The sequence below is a fragment of the Pararge aegeria genome, chromosome 2 (genome assembly GCF_905163445.1).
Source record: "Pararge aegeria chromosome 2, ilParAegt1.1, whole genome shotgun sequence".
Taxonomy (NCBI): domain Eukaryota; kingdom Metazoa; phylum Arthropoda; class Insecta; order Lepidoptera; family Nymphalidae; genus Pararge; species Pararge aegeria.
The window spans coordinates 486,840-507,405 of record NC_053181.1 but is presented as its reverse complement, the minus strand read 5'-3'; the positions used below and the strand labels follow the sequence as shown (position 1 = coordinate 507,405).

Here is a 20,566-nt window from a genome sequence, read left to right as displayed (position 1 = left end):
GTGTAAACTTGAGCTCATTGGCGTTTATCAGTTTTACGTGAATTGGTTGTCAAAATTCAGATGGTTTTACATATCTCATTTTCAGAAAATAACAGGAAATTATAAACAACACAATTCTATTTATTAACTTTTGGTTTTTCCACTTACATATGGCTTTAGATTACAATCTCACCTGCTGATGCAGTTTATAATGGTACTGGGCTTAGCTGTTGGGCATATTGGGCAGTTGTATTAAACGATACCCCTAACTCAAGAGCTAATAAACGACTAGTATATGTTCATTTTGCTTTTTTACTTTTTCTGTGTTTAGCTGTAATCCAAAATGTTTGCTGCAGCATGAACAGCAAGTAGATCAAATTTTGGAAATTGCTAAATCTAGCTTAGTGTTAAGACTGATGCTTACACTGGGACTCGCATGCATTCCTCCAAAACCGTGGAAAAAACATCCGAGTGACGTTAGAAATTACAAACTCTTCGCCAACAAACACTATATGGAGGGTTTCATTTAAACTTTATTTATAACTCGCACTATACAATTAATTGGCTTGAAATGTATTTATTAACTTTACATCCATGAAAGAAAATCTTGTATTTTTATCTTCATAAATCGAAAAAAAAGCTCAAAATTCTTCCAGTTTTCAAATAACAAAACATTTCATTTTGTCCCCACTGTGTGAGCGCGTTCCATCTTCCGACCCCATCCATCAGGTACTACAAACGGCTTTATGCACTAAACACTCACCTTAGTTACTTGGTATAGAGTTTAGTTTAGTCTGTGTATAGCGTACGATGCTCTGTTAGTTTCTATGTAGGGTTGCCACATGTAATATGCGTTATAATTCGAAAAGGCTTAGCCTCACGCCATATTAGGACAGTCTCACGTGATCCCCCGACACATCCAATGAACTCGTGCAACGCTTTTCGTAAAAGGATTCACCAGTTTGATTAAAACGCGTTGTCTACTTCTTTCTTAGAACTTCTTAATTCTAGAAATAATAAAGCCCAAATAGTGTTTAAACGTCAATCACCTTATGTCTTACGTAACGTCACAACATTCCACAGTTTCTGAAATAGAGTACGCTTACAAAACTTTAACATAACAAGTCATCTCGTAATTTTATATCAATGCAACCGACTAACGTAATTTCTTTGATACTTTTATTTATAGTTATAATTGACCAAGCTGATATGCAACCTAATGGTAAATGGAAAACCGTCGTCTATGAACAGAACTACACTTCGCAGAGCCTACAAAGAACATGTTCTGCAACGTGCCGCCCCGTGTCCGTCTGCCTGAGGCCTAGGCATTAAGCCTCATGTGTAATTACACAGGCAACCAGACCCTTTAGACCGGAACACAGCATTGCATATTACTAACTCTGGGAAAACTAACTAGATAAACCGATGTCAGTTATTTTATAAGTAAGTACCGGTGGCAACCCTGCGTGTATGGTGCTTTCATGCATTATGTGCGCGCGGCGGGCGGTTTGGTGGAATGCGTTTAAAAGCATGTTTTACGCGTGCTCTAATGAATGTGTCTGGATGAAGTGCGGGTGATTTTGACACTCGCGATTATGACGGCTCCGCACTTTATCACACCCTTTGATTGCGACAGCAATTATAGTCTAAGGTTGCCTTTCCAACAAGGATCTTCTGCATAGCTAAGCAGCGCGAGAAAGCGGTCTCGTTGTAGAACACGCTGTGAGAATTGGGTAGAAGAAAATCTTTATTATAGCCTGAAGTAAATATATTGTATTAAAGTTCATATTACCTCAAAAAAAAACAACAAAAGAAAAATCAAGTCAGTAACACTTCACACATAACGAAAAAAAATATGCCATTACTTCTACAGTTTATGGAAAATTTGATCTCTTATTATTTTCTTTTAGTTTGTTAGTCTCTTCAAGGATACACATCGTTTTAGAATAATACTATATTCACTTCTATATTAAAAACTCAAAATTAATATTTTTTTTCATTCATGGGGGCTTCTAACAAATGATACATATTTCAATATTTGTCGTGCGCGGAAAAATCTATTGATGACGCATAGAAGTGATTTACTACATGTTAAAAGTACTTATTATCTAAAAAATCCTCCAGTTAAATGACGGTTCGGATTTGTAAACTCGAACGGCAATAAAGCTAGCTATCTATAAAGTAAAAAAATATACCAAGCATTCTATAATTTACAATTCGTACTTATAACAACATAAAATGTGAAGAAGAAATTTCCGCCACTGGCCACCTTTGAAAATCAATAGCTAGTGGACTTTAAATGGGATTTAAGTAAAAAGGGCGCGTAGGAAACCGGGATCGTGGTCGTGGGCGGGTAATCAGGACTGACCTGAGTAGGTCCGTGACCTGTACGACCGACAGGCACAGCTGCAGCACTTACGTCGTCACCACATTCCAGGTTGTGTTTATTAAGCAGACAGACATGATCTTTATACGTTCGTTCACTGAGCGGTCTAATACCAACTTATATCCCGAATATAAGCAACAGTGCACAATAAACAATAAGAGCGCGAATAGCTCACTGAATGAACAGAAGCCAATAAAGAGCCAGTTTAACGTTAACGATAGGATTTTTCCTTTTATAGATATCTCCAGGATTTAATTCGGTTATTTGTTTTCAAACATTATAAAACATAATTCCAATCAATCACTTTATTGCAACCTGAACCAGAGGTGATTTCAACTATTAGTATGGCCACACGAAAAATTTTCAAATGTATATTATATATTTTCACTTCCTGAGTAAGAACCTGTGTGTGTTTTCTTTTCGATGCTTATGGCCGCACAACACTACATACATTTTCAATTGTATATTATTTTCAATTCATAATTAAAAACCTAACTGTGTGTGTATATCTCTCGCTACGCAACCTCACACATATCGCATGGAAATACACCCTTACTTTGTCTGGGACCTCTGAAGGGGAATAGTTTTCCATAAGATAGTTCTCTTGCATAGGGGTGTTTCGCAGTTAAGTAGGAATGTCTGCTTGTGGATATGTTTTTTATTAGCATTGTCGACACCCCTGGTAATTATAGCTCGGTACTTAAGGGTCTGTACTATTAAAAATACCACTTGTTTGTTAAAACTCACATTTCTTGATTTCTAATTACTAGGAGAATCTTAATTGAAGTTCTTAAGTGAAGAATTTTAAGTGAAATCTTAAGTTAAGAAGAAGAATCTTAAGTGAAGAGAAATCTGTTCTCTAATCGCACATATACAATGATTTGGCATAATGTATTAGCCATAGGGTGACCTAGGTACTACATATTATTACTGGAGAGGCTGCATGTATACGGTTTATCTTTGGTATACGTAAGTTTGATCATGTGTCCTAGTATAGTTCTCGGTTAAACTGGCTACCAATTCAATCCCGTAGGAACTTGCACGGTCTTTGTCTTTTATATTCTATTTTATTTTCTCCTCAAACGCCACCATATTTAAAAGAGCGATTCAACTTTCTTGGTAGCAATGTTCAGTGCTATTTGAGGGCTAAGGATGACAACAGGTTGCACGTTCCTGCCAGACACTCGCATGCGTATGGACATTATTTTACAGTCAAGGTGGTTTTACTCTGGAATGGAGTTCCAAGAGACATAAGACAGTCTAAATCATTAAGCATCATCAAAAGTCGTTTAAAAGAATATTATTTATCTACGGAGTCATAAACTTATATATTTATATGTGTATGTATTTATTTCTATATAATTTGTATTTGTATTAGCTATTTATGTATTATAGTTATATATAGTAGATGTAGTTTATGTTATAACATATTTTAAAAATTGCACTATCCCGTTTCCATACTCCTTTTCTTCTTTCATTAAGGGTTGTTTGGAGGAGATCGCTTAAAGCGATAAGACCGCCTTTCCGCATTTTTATTCTTCTTGTATTTATGTTTTCAATTTATATTATCTTTATCCCTTAATTGTGTGCAATAAAGAATTTATCTATCTATCTATCTATTATTATATTTATAAAAGAAAAATGCAAACATTCTAGGCGATATAGATAAAATAAAAATAAATCTTTATTGACAAAAAGTTGCCATTGGTTCCCACATTAGGTAACTGTCAAAGAAATCTAGTGCGAATGTTTAATTTATGTTATTAAAAAATATAATTATTATCTTCGGTGTCGATGTTTGTTATTTTCAACCGGTCTGTAATGCGTAACTTGGTCTGTAAAATTTCTTTTTTTTAGTAACTTTCAAGTTAGCTCTTGACATTTTATTTGGACCTTCTTCTTATTAGGACTTCTGTTGACAGAAGCTTAATATTTTTTATACGTGTTTATGATTTAACACTTTTGAATACAACACATTAATGGAATAGAAGTTTGAGAACGTATCTCGCTATTATATTTCCTGGATTTCAGTCACGAGATAAAATGATGAGCCTTAAACGATAGCTTCCGGCTGATTGACCCGCGCATAAAATATCTTATTCGCTCTATACCGTATACGCTACGATAACGTATTCTATCCGCAGGCAAACTTTATAGTTATCTGATCGCTTTTGTTTTAGGCGCTCAAATATATTAATATTAACCAATAGAACATTGACATACTTAGAAGTGTACAACTGATCGGTTAACGTCATAGTTCTAGAGCACGATAATGTACGCTACTTTATATCCATTTGTATCGGAAATAATAATAATATAAAACTGACGTGTTATGTTTGTGCGTGTGATAGTGTGCGTGAACATTTTGGTTATATCTAGCACACAAATCGGGGACCTGAATCATTTACTTATTCAGAAAGACAATCATAGCTAACAGCTACCGATTATTTAAACAAAAAATCTTTGTACAGTATTTTATCTAAATTTTTTTGATCTCAGGTCTCTCAATATTATGAATACGGTACCCATCATATACGACACCCCACATCCTTCCTTTTTATGTTGTGGGGGCTTTATAGATATATTAATTTAAGTAGACAGTTCTTAGTTCTAGTTTTAAATTAAGTTGGTCAAAAAAGTCTTTTGAATTTAGAATTTTGAGGTACCAGGATCTACCGAACAATTTTTTCTACTTTAAGTACATTATATTCATTATAACCATTAACATACTTACAAACGATAATCTTAAAACGCAGGCTTTGAAACACATAGTACAGATTGAATGAACACTGTGAAGTTAGCTCGTATCGTATAACCTAATAGTTATTGCAGCAACACGAAACGAAAACACATTCAACTTCACGTTGCTGTTATACTTAGATAGTTTGATTGCTTGTATGAGTCCCCTTAAATCAGAATCAAAATTAGCTATTAGTTTTAAAGGTCCCTTTTTAATTTATTGAGGATTTACTAGCCCTGACTAGCACATATAGAATAGCTTATGTTAAACGGTACATTTGTAACCAATATTTGCAGTATTTTATTAGAACTGGCGCTGTACTCCACTCTTTACCCTGTTTTACCTCGTTAAATTGCCCATCATCGTACCTACTATGTTTTCGCTTGGCGTTCTCTCATAGCATTTCATAAAAAAATCGAAAAATACATAGTATTTTCTTTTTTACTCTAAATATTAGCGCTTTGAAACAAATCAAGTACTTTTGCTTTATTACTAATGTATTGCGTTGTTTCGGGACAGATGTTTACGTCTACCAATAAGATATCTACCCGCGCAACTCGGATACAATATTTTTAGGACTCATAGACCGATATAGAGTGAAACATCAAGGAACAGCTACTGAACAATGAAAACAAATCATAAATTTTATTTACGCCTATACAAAATATCCGCGTGTAACCAATATGTCATTTAAATACAGGGTACATATCAAAGGACGGTGTTCTCGATCGCTTCGACATCATTTAATTATCCAACCGATCATAAAGCCTCCTTTGGGATTAAAGAGCCCCAACATGGTCTAATATGTATCTCTATCACCTGTACAATAAGGTGCAAAATTGAACAGCTTTGTGAAAATGCGCTATGGCATACCCGAGTTTCCGATAAAGGCGTAATTAAAAGTAATACGTTTTATTGTTGCTTTTATCGCTCCGGAGTCTTGGTACCGTTGGATCTTACAATTGTAGGTAGGTAGGTGCTTAAATTTTAGTTGTTCTTACAACTTCGAGTCTTTAAATGTGTTTTCGAAATGGGTTCGATGTGAATAACCTTTAAGAATCTCTACCATAGTTCGTCCGGTCAAATAGTTTACAGTTTACCCGCAGGCTATTTTGAAAATTACGTGAAAGTTAATAAATACAACATTTTTTCATTATTCAGAAACTCATTTTTTATTTTATGTTTATTATAAAAAATGATATTGTTATACAATAATATAACAATGGAAAATCTATATAACTTATAGAGAATCCATTAAAATTAAGGACTACACCTAGAAAATATGCATCTTTTTAGAGCTGCAAACGTTTAAAAAAAATTTACAAAAACAGACGACTTTGGATATGCTGTATCAACTAATAATGAGGGACAAGGTCGCCATTTGTATCCTTTTACTTGAAGTGTCTTGTAGGAGTATAAATAAAGAATATATATAAAATATAAATAAAAAGTAATAAAATAAATATATTTACAACATTGTAAGCCAACAGTTCAGTGCCAAAGAAAAAATAAAAATTACTATAGGCGAACGGTATACAAAGTATGTGATCACGGCGACTTCTTGTAAAGTGACGTAAAACCTAAAGCAAAGAATAAAGTTAAGTCTTCCTGGTAGAGAATTAGCCGTTCTGAACATATACCGGCTGCCTTTCAACCACTACTTAAACCAGCAATATTTTAATATTGTTGACGTTTTGCTTTAGAATTATAATAGTTTTAGGACGGCAAGGTCTGCCAAAGGAGTTAGTTTTTAACCTCCACTGCAATAACGATGGGGCGATACATAAGTTTGACTTGTCTGTGTGAAATCGGTCCAAGATGGCAGCCGCCACAAAATGGCAGATTATATATTTCTTCACAACTACCTCGGGAGTTTAGAATTATTTTAATTTATAAATGATCCTATTTGAAGCGACGATAGTAAGCACTCTTCAAAACAAAGGATATATGACCCTTTTATGAGGCAGCTGTTTTTAAATCACAGACAAACACCGCAACTTTATTTATTTTCACACAGAAGAGGTATTACGATTAGTAGTTTCTAATTATTACCGAGTATTCAATTAAATTCCAAGTCGGAACAACAACCGGTGTTTTGTTTGTGTTTCTATTATAATAATATACTGTTATATTTGTTAGGGGCTATCATCCATGGTATATAATATTATTATGATATACTCCGTACTTTAACTGTCGGTTCATAAGCAACTCGTTCAAGAGAATACATGCAGGTGCACTTGTCTAGTATACAAAATTATACCATTTCATACGGAGGGAAGTTACATATTTAAAGATTGTTCATTGCAGCCTTTTGACGACCTCTCTGGTGCACTTTAATCTTATAAGTGGAAAAAATCGAGCTTTGTTTATTACTTTATTTATTAGTTCATTTTGAATATTTATTCTATTAACCTGTAAATTTCTCCCTCTTTACTTACTAATTACTTATAGAGTATCCAGAATGAAAAACTGTACCGAGACGAAAATGTGCGTAGAAATAATATATTATGTTTAAACTCTCATAAGTGTTTTTCGTATTATTACGTGTTTTAAATTGTACCGCGTTACGCAAATACGCTCGAGAAAAAAAAGCTCCTAACGAAAATCTCCGTGAATCCAGCTGATTCTGATCTCTGTGATTACATATGATATAAGAAAACTATTATATTAGATTATATTAGACTTTATATTAGATTAGGATAATTTTAAGTTTTATCATTGATTGTTATAATCAGAGGAAGTCACAGTAAACCACTAGCATGCCATTGAATAAGCAAAGTCTCTATTACCTATTTTTGAACGCTCTTTCCTAGCTTACAATAAAATGCAAAAGTATCACCTATGAGTGGCCATCTACGGGTCATCTCCTAGAATGGTGGATTTTACACGCCATTGTGAACGTAATGAAAACAATCTCAGGCATGCAGGTTTCCTCTCAGTGTTTTATTTCACCATTAAAATAAGTGATATTAATTTGCTTAACAAACGCACTTAACTGAAAAGTTAGAAAAGTTAGATGCTCGAACGTGACGCTGAAGTTCTAACCAATAGGCTATAACCGCTGAGTATTTATATAAGATCATCAGTTTTATTACTTGACCAAGTGGCCCTGTACTTTGATATAACCGAGTCTGCATATATCGCTTCTCGTTTGGAGAGGTTCGTGCTTTGGTGGGCGCAAGATGAATATTCATGGTGGATTAGCATAAATAAATACGGCGTGTAAGAAGAGGGGACCATTATGCGGGAGTTTGTGACAGCGCTGTGTTCCCGCGTTTTGGGACGCACCTCTTCATCTGCTGTAAAGTACATTACGTTAAAACATGGATTTATAATTATTTCGACAGCACCCTTTATTTTGTATTATTTTAAAGCGTCTGTCCGGATCATCATCATCATATCAACCCATCATCGGCCCACTAATCATGGCATAGCATGCGTCACACATGGCCAACAATGAGAAGGGGTTAAGGCCGTAGTCCACCACGCTGCAGATTGAACTCCACCGACCTTTAAGAACATTATGGAGAACTCCAAGGCATGCCGGTTTCCTCACGATGTTTTAATTCACAGTTGAAGCAAGTGATATTTTAATTTCTTAAAACGCACTTAACTTTGGTTATAGGTGCGTGCTGGGATTCGAACTCGGCCCCTCCGAAAGTGTAATAATAATAATAATAATACCTAATAAAAATCATTTTTTTGCAAGAACGTTTGTATAATATCAAGATGTTGGTAAACAATATAGTTAGTTTAGAGAGCATAAAATTCTATTAAATTAATAGTGTGCAAATTTGGTTCAAGGATATTAAAGAGATCCACCTTAATTAAATGTCAAATTAAATTAAAATAACCACAGTAACACAGTAAATAAATGTGTAAATAACTAAATCGAAATAAATGATCCATAATTTATGTTCAAAATTATTTAGTTTATAATAAATATTCTTTTACATCATAATAACATTTTTCGAGAAGCCATTTGTAGTAGAGCTCCTACCCACTGGGCTATCACCGCTTGACTCTTAGGAAGCAGGTGTTGCTTTTCGGTTCAGATGAAAGTTCAAGATAAACTTTCATCATCATCAGAGATAGCATATAACAGTCCACTGCTGGACTAAATGCCTCTCCCACAGGAGAGTTTGCCTATAATTAACATGGTGGGTGAGGGGTTGGCGATCTCAATAGATGTTAGTAGTAGGATAGAGCTGCTACCCTTTCTAGGTTGTAATCCCTTAATCTCATAGAATACACTGTTGTTCTGATCTGCCGTCACCACACGGCAACTTACTTTTAGTTGATTAAATAGTCCGCACCAATGCCTGAATTCTTCTTATTCCGAGAAGAGAACCGTGTACTGTAGTGGGCAGGTAATGGATTGATAATGGATGGATAATTAAATAGTAACACTGAATAAAGAAATTCCGCATTTCAGGGTTTTCGTTAGACCCTATTTGCGTTTTACCAATGTTATTAAAATCAACCACAGCCTATCGGCTAACTTATTGAATATGCAACCGAACGATTGTACAGGCGATATTTCGAGCTGATATCCACTAATGTGCTTCCCCATACGTCCTAACAACAATAACCACGCAATTTTCATGGACAGCCCATCTATATGGCCATTCGAAATACAATACTGCGTTACATAAAATAAAAGTGCCGTTACATGTAGCGAGCGTTAGGAATATCCGCGGTTAGTACGGTACATGGAACGTAAAAAATAATTCGAACCAAATAGACCTTTACGACCAGCATAACATAGACGTTAATCGCGTGGGTGAATAATTCCAAAAGAGCATGGTCCTTTTGGAAAGCGTCCAACCCTCCCATTGGGAGCAAACTGCCGATCCTCTGATTAAGTTTCACAATTCCACTGAATAACCTTCGCTTTGGATTTTTGGATAAAATATTCCACTTGGAAAATATGAAATCGATCGTCCAAATTTCGTTTTCAATGTTTGAAGTTTTAAGGACTGTCATGATTATTTAGTCTAGTTTTCCAAGAACTTGTTTCTGATACCTACTCTTACAAATTCTAGAAATTCTTAGGGCAAAGAATAACTGAAGCTTCTGAAGCAGTTATCAGATCCAGGAAACTTGTTAACTTGAATGTCTAAATTTTACTTAAAAAATGTGAAAGAGATCATCGTAAAACAGATCAACTTCCAACCAAGATAAAGTGTCTCACATTTCTCCTAATTTTAATAGTGAAATCCACTTGAACGATGTCACGGCTCGTGAACATAATGCAAAACATTGTGTTATCTTTAAAGATATATTACCGATTCAAGTTTTGTCAACTGATAAAAATCGTAAAGGCACTTTGCTGCAGTATCTTATCGGAGGTTAGCATGTTATCAATGAATTTCTAAACTAAAATGTGTAGATACTAAATGTATCGGCTTTACATAACTCTGCCGGCAATACAATGAATAATTATTTCATCAAATCAATTGATGGACGTCCAACATGCTTGTAGGGATTTCTGAATTCCTAGATCTGGTACACCTGGTCCAGGAATTAATATGATTGATGTGGTTAACTTGTAAAATATTCAATTTGAAACAAAAAAGGTCTGCATATACAAACTTCATAACCTAAATCCAACCCGATCGAGAGAAAAGGCGTATTCGGGAAGTTTCAAGATTTTCTCCAATTCCACGTTTGAGTTACCGCCGTTTCGCTTCCAGGTGAATAGATAGCCACTCTTGCAAAGTTTACCGACTCTGCCGTTCTTAAGAACATTTCATATACCGTTATTCCCACTCGCCACTTGTTTTATAGTTTCTCGAGTGTTTACGACTCCTAAAATTCAATCTATTTTACAAAGAATTCGTGTAAAAGTTTGTTTGTTTTTTATTGAGAACGTCAACTTTGAAAACTGCATATTTTAATGGAACTAAAAAATTGTTTATAAACGTATCTTGGAATTTGGGTGGGCGTAATCAACAGGTAATTAAGAAAATATATATTTGAAATGTAATAATATTTCCTTTAAATTCTGGTTAGTAATGTCTTGAGCCTCTAAACTTAATCTAGACGCGCTCGAGTCCAAACTAGCATAATTAAATATAGGATTTGAAATAGCAACAATTTATGTATCGTAACGACCATATGCACGTTATCATTGTAAAATATACCTATTTTTGAATCTGGTAATTTTCTTAACAAAAAGTACGTAGGAATTCGGTCATTTCAGCTGTTTAAAAATAAAAATAGTAATAAAAAAACTTTATTATCAAAATGATTGCAAAAACCAATATCTAGTGGTCTCCACACTAGGAAGCCTGTTTGGTGGATACCATAAAAGTCTTCCATTTAGTTTAATAAGAATTAGGACACTTCCTTTGATGATCTTAATATTAATATATTATAGGTACCAAGATACAAGTAGATATATTCACTGAGGTAGGGTAAAATTAATAAATATATATATGTATATGTATACGTATATGAATATATTTGTTTGTATATTGAAGGGGCAGAGAAGAGACAGAGACTGGCATTTTTATTATTTACATATGATAGACTTGCACTTGACAACTATGGATAATGGAAATCAATCATGAGGTCTAGGTTGAAGCACGCTTACCTAGAATTTGCCTATTCACTCTCGCCCTAACGGTTCGTTAATATTATAAAGCCTTGCAATATTTTCTATCTGAAGATTTCCCAATTAATCAATGTAACTGACCTTTACATTTTATTGTACAGAGCCGACGATTCCATCCAAGTGTGTGAAGAAAGTAGCGTTTTAAGATTTTCTTGCAATTCCACGTTAGAGTTATCGCCGCTTCGCTTCCAGGTGGATGGATGGTCGTTCTCCCGAACTTTGCCGTCCCCAAGTGAATTTTATACTCGGTTATTTCCACTTGCCGTGCTTTTATAGTTTCCTCTACCTTTAAGTGGGTCGCTTTTTGAAAACGTACTATATTAATGCTGCGACTGAATTCCCAAGTGATCCGTCTTCCGTTTGATAAAGGTAGACCCATTACAAATCTCTTGAGTAGTTAGTTACTCTTACTTACGAGTATGTATACTTTTTGTTGCGTTGTAAAAACAATTACATGGCACTAGCACAGTGCTGTCAGTTTTATATAGATAGATAGATAAAGTCTTTATTGCACAAATTATAAGCGAAAACAAGAAATAACAAAACAATAAATATATATATATATATATATATATAAGATGCGCAAATCTCTCTTACCGCTTTAAGCGATCTACTCCAGACAACCCTTTATGGTAGAGAATTAGGTTTTAGTTTATCCGATTCAAAAATCGATGCACGGGCATTCTTTCATTTTATACGTATTTTTTTGAAAACTTCAGAATTATTTAGCATGTTACGCAACTTCGGTGCTACGGTTGTTTACTTGAAAACCTACTCTATAAAGATAAATTTAACTTAGAGCTAAGTGGTCTGATAAAGGCTTTAGCTGGTACTAAGTAGTTAACTGCTTTAATTAACATAATATTGGACTTTTTCACCTGCTTGGCTGACCATCGTAGGATTTTTTTCTTTTTCATTTAGTACCTACCTATAATTATTTTTATTGAAACTTTTTCAAAATGTTACGGCATCGAGCGCAGTCTAAGATTTCTTTCCAATTCCACGTTTGAGTAATCGCAAGTTAGTTTCCGGGTCGACCAAACGAACCCACTTGAAACTTTGCTGTACCTGTAGGACATTTTATACTCCGTTAATTTCAGTTGCCACGGTTTTTACTACCTCATGCAAGTTAACTAGTATAGAACACTGGATTTGGTGTCGTGGATGAAAACATACATTGAATTATATTTGGGTTTGGTTTTTTTTTTAATCAAGACTACGGACTAGTCTATACTATGATTGTTTGTGCACACAAATACTCATTGTTTTATTGTGCAGAAGTTCGGGATCTATTGTTTTAACAACAGTTTCTTCCACAATGGAACAAACAGTGTGAATAAAATAAAGTAGTATTTTTTACTGGACATTATAAATAAGTTTTTGATTCAGTGGCAACTTTGGTGGTATGAAAGGCCAATGGAGTATTATACAAGTGCCATTAAAATCTGCCGTGAGAAAACGCCTCTGTGCATACTCTTGAAGACTTAGCTAAACAAATTAACTTGGCAGATATTCTAAACGAATATTCATTGACATCATTTCAGCATGCCGGGACGTCAACTGCTGAATTTTGCCAAAATGGCGCAAATTACCAAAAAAGTATTCTATTGAGCTCCGGCAGTTAACTTAAATAATATTATCATCCAAGCGAAGTATTTATAGATTAAGAGAGCGGTAAATGAAAATTGTCTTGCTTACCGAAGGTTTCGCCCACGGTTCGCAACCGCGTTTTCCCCTTCTCTATCGTAATCTTGCTGTTACAATACGTACACGTTTGTTTTCACTTCTAATATTAATATTGTTACAGTCCTCTTTCTTTTTAATCCAATTTCATGAAAGAGTTCAATCGTCTAATCGAAATCAGAAGTGGAGCGTTAATCATTTTAATAATTGAAAAATAATTTAAAAGTTTCCTCACTCGGATGAAATTCTAAATCACAAGTGATGAAGTTTTACCAAGTTACCTGATTAAATCGACCACTGTAGAGCAGTTCCAATAGTTCAAACTGTAGGGCATTAGAGAGAATCTGAAACTTCGTGCCCAATTATGTAGACTCAGTGTTATTAAAGTGACTTAAGCTATAGAAATGGTTCACGACGGCTTTTCGGTTTATCATCGTAACTTGGCTCCGGTGGAGTTTCAAGTTACCTACTGATATTTGCGACATTAAGGAGAATTAAATATAATTAAAACTAGCTGACCCGTGCAGCTTCGTCTGCACCAAATCGGTTATTACCGGAAAACACAAATAAAATGTAATTTTCTAAAAATGAATCCTACGAGTAGCTTGATCGATTTATCGCCCCCAAAACCCCCTGAATGCTAAATTTCATGAAAATCGTTAGAGCTGATTCCGAGATTCCAATTATATATATACTAGAATTGCTCGTTTAAAGATATAAGATTTTCTAAAAATTAATCCTAGCTTAATCGATTTATCGCCCCCGAAACCGGGGTAGTATACAGGGGTATACTAAATTTCATGAAAATCGTTGGAGCCGATTCCGAGATTCCAAATTTATATAAACAAGAATTGCTCGTTTAATGATATAAGATAAGATATCACTTGCTTCAACGGTGAAGGAAAACGTCGTGAAGAAACCTGCACGCCTGAAAGTAATAAAAATTGTTCTCAAAGGTGTGTAGAGTCCACCTAAATCCGCCCTGGGTCAGCGTGGTGGACTTTAACCCCTTTTCCGTCAGAGGAGACCCGTGCTCTGTAGTATAGTGGTAGTATACAGTAGGTAATAGATTGATGTGATGATGATGACATATATTGCTACTTAAACTACGGGTTAAACGTAGAGTGGATTTTTTTTCTTTTCACTGCCAGATCTCTTAAATCTAAACATAAATACAAATTAACGACTTAACTAAAGATTAGTATAGCTAGCTTTTCCAAACATAATATTTAAGTGCTTTTGCAATACATTAAATATAATGGTCCAAAAGTTAGTTACAAAAACATCTGCTTAAACAACGTATTTAAATTTTTTTTTTTAATTTTATGTACCCAGGGCATACTGAAGAAATAAACAAATATGGATAGACTAGTAAAATTTTATTTCCAAAATTAATTCCTGTTTCATGAGTATATCACACAATTAAAAAAAAATACATTAAGTTATGCAACGCGTGATTGAATACCGAAATAATACTTCACAGACTTAGAGATCATCCATAATGTACTGTTTCAGAGGATTATCTGTGAAAACGAAAACCTAATAGTGTTTGGGTAAACCACTGCCATAGTTCTTACAACGAAATCAGAAATTGCCCTATCACAGGAAAAATGAAATCATGTGACTTCTGTCATTTTATTAGGTGACGTGTAAATACTATGCGCGTGTTTGTCTTTTTTCTTTAATAGGGTTGTCATAAGTAAACACTTAGAATGTTTTGAATAAGTTTGTATGGAAAAATATGCTTCTTTTGATTTAACATTTTTACAGTGTGATTCTTCATGAAATTAGTTCGGTTACACGTAAACTATATTTGCCTGTTGACTTCTACTTGCTTTGAAATAAAGTTTTGATTCAACAATTAATTTGAGATAAACTCCGATCGATCGCAACATTAAATGAAGTAACGCTAACAGGTTATGAAGTTAATAATTAAAGAGACGTACACGTAATGGTCGTATTCGCCACAAGTTTACAACAACAATAGGTTTTGTAAATAGAGTTACAAACTAGCACAATTGGATGTTAATAAATTTTCGTAACAGCCCAGTTAAGGGGAACTAGTTTAGTAATAGCCTTAGTTTGATTTAGGTTCTCCGGAGGACGCCCAAAAACTAAAGTTGAAATCGAATTATTGGCGATGTTCCGGAATCCTGCAAATGGATGAAAATTTATGAGTTTCTTAACATTTTCCTTCGGGATGAGTAAGTTTTTATTGTAGTTATTAAGCTAGATGTTCACGTGCGTGCATGCTCCACGTTGGTATTTCACCAAAACGCAAGCTAAAAATGGTGAACATCAGCTCTTTGAAGCTTATTGGTCGAGCTTATCTAACTAAAATTTTCCAACGTTTATTAAGAAATATATCATAATGTTAAATATTTTCTACCCAAGTTTACTGCTTTAAATTGAGTCCATAGGTCTCCGTATATACTCGACGTCTATTCAATCAATCAAATTCGATTTTGTGATGCTTGCTCGCCGAGCTTGTGCCTTCGTGAGGAGGCAGCTTTATAATTTCGTCCGCATCGTTTTTCCACTTCGCTGAGCCGATGGCGACTCAGTTTTTTGTAATATCACTTTAGCACGATTTCTGTCCGGACAGAGCGTCTTCATAGCCGTCTTACAACTTCTTACAATATTTCTTTTATAAAAAAGACGTTCATTTTTGTAACGAGACCGTTTATTTTGATAAAATAAGCTATATTTTATGTGATGTAAATATTTTTCTTTATAAAACGATAATTATTGTATCAATGTCAATGTTGTATCAATCAAATTCATGCAAAATTATGTTTGTTATATTATAGTCCTTACGCCCAGAAGCGACGGATTTTTTGATCGATGTGTTTTAAAAACGTTTTTAACAACAACAATCTATTATTAAGTCAGTTTGTTTTACTAGGACTAACGTTAAAATTAAACTTCCAGTAACTGTGAAATCTGCTTAGGTAATATCTCAATATCACCATGTTGTGTGTAACCATTGAATTTTCTACTATTTTGTGTGTTTGACGACCTCTGCAGTGCAGCGGTGAGCGGTTTAGTAAGTTCTTAGTTCTTAGTTTTAGTCTTCTTCTTTTTAGTTTAATAAAAAGTAGGTAGAAAATTATTGAAAAATATGATTTCTAAATAATATATAATCCAATTTGAATTTTCCTACTCTACAACCTCCCAAAAAGACACCAACAACACTCCCTAACTTAGCAGCAAATTGACATTATATTTATTTTGTTGTTGAGAGAAACATTTTTCTACTACAACTACTTTTTTTGTTTTCCTGGGATAAAAAGAGATTGGTAAAAAACGCAGGAAACAGCTGAGACCGTTACAACGTCTCGCAACCATGAAATCTGTTCGTACAGTATAATTGGTAGGTTCTGGTAAGAAAACCTTGGCTGAGAAAATTCTAAAGAATAAAAGTTATTTGTTGGAAAGTGCCTCATCGATTGAGATGTGGGTTCTGGCCGCACATTTCCCGCTATTATTTTCCCGGCGTTATAATTCAATTTGGAGAGCTGGCGCCCCGGAGCCGGCCGGCAGCGCCCGGGTGCTAGTGCAGGGGGGAGTGGCTGCTGTAAGAGCGGATTCTTTGTTTTCGCAACGCTGCGAGTTACAATTTAACTTCAGATCTCTTAAAATTTACGTGGTGGGAAGCTTTTGCCATCTTAAAAAATAAATAAATAAATATACTACGACAATACACACATCGCCATCTAGCCCTGTGTTACGGGTACTAAGATGACAAATGGATATTTTTATGAATAATATGTACATTATTAATAAAAATATTCATCAATAGTTGTGTATAAATACTTAGAATATACATATAAACACCCAGATACTGAAAAACATTCATGCTCATCAAAGTAGTGAGAATCGAACCCACAGCCTTGGACTCAGAAAGCGGGGTCGCTGCAAACTGCGCCAATCGGCCGTCTTTGCTCCATCCTAACTACATTTTAAAGTTAATTGATAAGGTTAGAAAAACCACTTTTTAATGCAAGTGCAAGTATTCCACATTACACCACTTTATAGAGCTGCGAGCGAGGCAAAGACTCGGGAATAGTGAAAATAATAGTTCCGCTTGTGTATCAAACGAAGTTCGTTAGTAAATTTGTGTTATGAAAAAGAGTACCTACCTACTAAGAAAGAACGCCTGGTTCATTATGTTCTTTTAGATCTTGGTCTAGCATAATACCTACTTATATAATTGGTCATCACAATACTCATAGAATTGTATCTATTAGATATCCCTTTAATTTGCCAAGTACATGCACATTATTTATCGTTTCAATGTTTCAAATGTTAAATTCAAACTGTTCGGTTTGATGAATGGCTCGGAACAATAGTAATGTAAAAAATAAAGGGAATTTGCTAACTCACTGAACACAAGATCTCACAAACGACACGACTCCTAAATTTTTTAACGGCAGCTGTCACCTAAGGCAGGATATTTGGAAATTGATATGAGGTGAAATAAGGGTTGGATCCTATCAGACATAAAAAATCGCAACTATTATTATAAAGGTGGCCAAATAGGGGACGAAAATTTTTGCGGTCTTTTTTTTTAAATTTAATTTATTTCTTAGCTTGTTAAGGGAAACAAACTGTGCTATTACACATAAGAGTAATGTCGTATTTTTATATCACATAAACCAATGAAGTTTCCACAACTTAGTTATACATAAACGAGAACATTAACCACAACTGCTTAGGGATTAAGTACAAAGCGAAAACTTTACAAAAAAATTATTAAGTCTACAAAAATAGGTTACTTATGAAGAGTATACAACACTTTTTTAATGAATTCTAATATAATCGGCATTGGTAGATTGGGGCATTTTCCTTAGCTGGCGTGATAATAGAGTTGATACTATCAACTTCATGATATTTATATTCGTCCCCTATTTTGTCTTTTGATAAAGGTTTGCACATCTTAAAACCTTGTAGGCAACAATAAGCACCGCTTATGGTGAGACCACACTCGTTGCTGCGGTTGGTCGAAGCGCAGTGAATCAGTCAGTGAGACGGTGCCTTCATCGCAGCGACCATGATGAATAGTATCGGATAATCCGCGCGATCCGTCTTTAATATTACTTTTAATACTATCATTTATGTCTACGATGCAAGCGGGGTTATCGTGGCCTTTTTCGAGACATCAGCTTATTACGTTTGTGCTTAGATATATGTAGGCCAAGGCATGCCGAAGGAATAATACAAAATATGTACCAAATGATAATTACTGCAGTTTTTAAAGTCGGTTTAAGTCGATTTAATATTGAGAACTGAGTAAGAAGCAACTACATTGGTGTTAAGAGAACAAAATACTAGCAACTGAAAATGATAAATCAACGGAATTAGGAGAAATTGATATGTTACGACTTGAAAGAGTTAGGAGCATAGAAAGAAACGGCCTTTCGGCTGTTCCCTTCGCTGGCTATAGCCATTATATCGATGAAAAACCAACACTGATGATAAGGGGCCGTAAAAACACCGAATCATGCTGTCTGACAAGTTTCCCTAAAATCCTTTCAAAGCTCCAAATCGCCCTAAAGAGGGTAATATTTTTTAGCCAAACATTGATGACTTCAGTAGATAAAGAGCAAAATCATGTTTTATACAAATGCGTGCTCATATTCCCAAAATAAAATGAAGGTTGGCAACTTTGTGCGTTTTATACACCTATATATACACATCGATTTCTTCACCTTTTCTATAGTCGGCAATTAAATCAATGCCTTTTCCCAATAAATTTGCGTGAATACATTTTTTATTCGGTTACGAATATTGGGATTGGAATTTAATTTATTTTATTTTAAGATGATTAAGAACTTCCTAGATCTAACTGTAACAGTGGAGTCAAAATAGGCTTAAATTAACAGATCCAAGATTTTCTGTAACCTGTAAACCAAAAGTAAAAATTCATGTCATATTCAACAAGTATAAGAAACCTGATTTCCATTATCGTCTGCAAATCATTTCTAGTTGTTGTTTTTTTTAACAATTGCCCTTAAAGTGATTCGTAGAGTTAAAGTGTTTAACTAAGTAAAACATAATATAATAGCTAGACCTAATAAGAGTTTAATTTATTACCTTATTTTTTTATATTTATTTATTTTTGTTAGTTTTTTTCTTATAAAATATTATATAAACGCATATAAAAATGTGACGTAACGGTTTTAAACTAAATTAATCCTCGATATACAACATTGTTGCAACCGTTATCGTTGCACGACGAAATGCAAAAAAGCGTTAGCAGGAGCATTACACTGGAAGCTGTTTATTAAATATTTCGTAGCTCTTTATCCTGTTCAATAGAAACTTTATTTTTCACTGTGTTTCTAGCATTCTGTATCAACCAAGCGGAGCGGGGCCGTTTAGTCCATCAGTCTCAATTACATTGTCATACAAACTTAGTGCAACAGATAATCCAATCCAAATAACTAAAAACTATTTATATAATTTGCGATTAATATTAGCATTAACGTTTTTAACCGACTACGAGAACAGAGTAGGGAAAACTTTTGAAAAGCACCTTTTGGTCAAGTTAATCCACGGATGTCCATCGGAACTACATAATAATAAGTATTCCAAGTCTATATTAATTATTTTAAAAAGCGAGAAAGAACAATATTAATGCATTAAATAAAAAAAAATTACTAGCCAAGTATTTTTAGTAGCTTATTTTTGAAGCTGGGCAGTTTGTCTTTAAATAAATCGTTTGACTTATCCTTTACTATAAAATATTTGTATGAACTGCATAATCTAGGAATCAAACAGTGACGACTTAGATTAAGTAATTCTACAAAATCGGTGAGTGAAAAGTTTTAATGACATAGAAACTCAATGATTTACAGTTTTGCTTTGACTCGGGACCCACGGTCTCGTGAGCTGTAGTCTAGGCAATCAAGCTAATTAGACCAACTAGGCCGCTTTTTACTCCAGAAAAACCCCCAGATCCTATGTGATAGAAATACAGCGCAATTCTATTGAACCTAAAATATCTAAGCGGACTCTGAAAGTTATACGGAAACATCCACAAATATTCAGCATCGTAGCGCCCGAGCAGTTTCTTATGTGTGAATATTCGTTTCTGTACAATAATATTTATCAATTAATGAATTTCTAAATAATAAATAAATATAATATTACCTAG

The 20,566-nt window shown here is 34.4% G+C and overlaps 1 protein-coding gene across 1 annotated transcript in view; it reads left to right on the top strand.

The window, feature by feature from the left end:
• LOC120627917 (zwei Ig domain protein zig-8-like) overlaps nucleotides 1–20,566 on the top strand; it is a 456,100-nt gene that overhangs the window by 79,215 nt on the left and 356,319 nt on the right. The window lies entirely within an intron of this gene.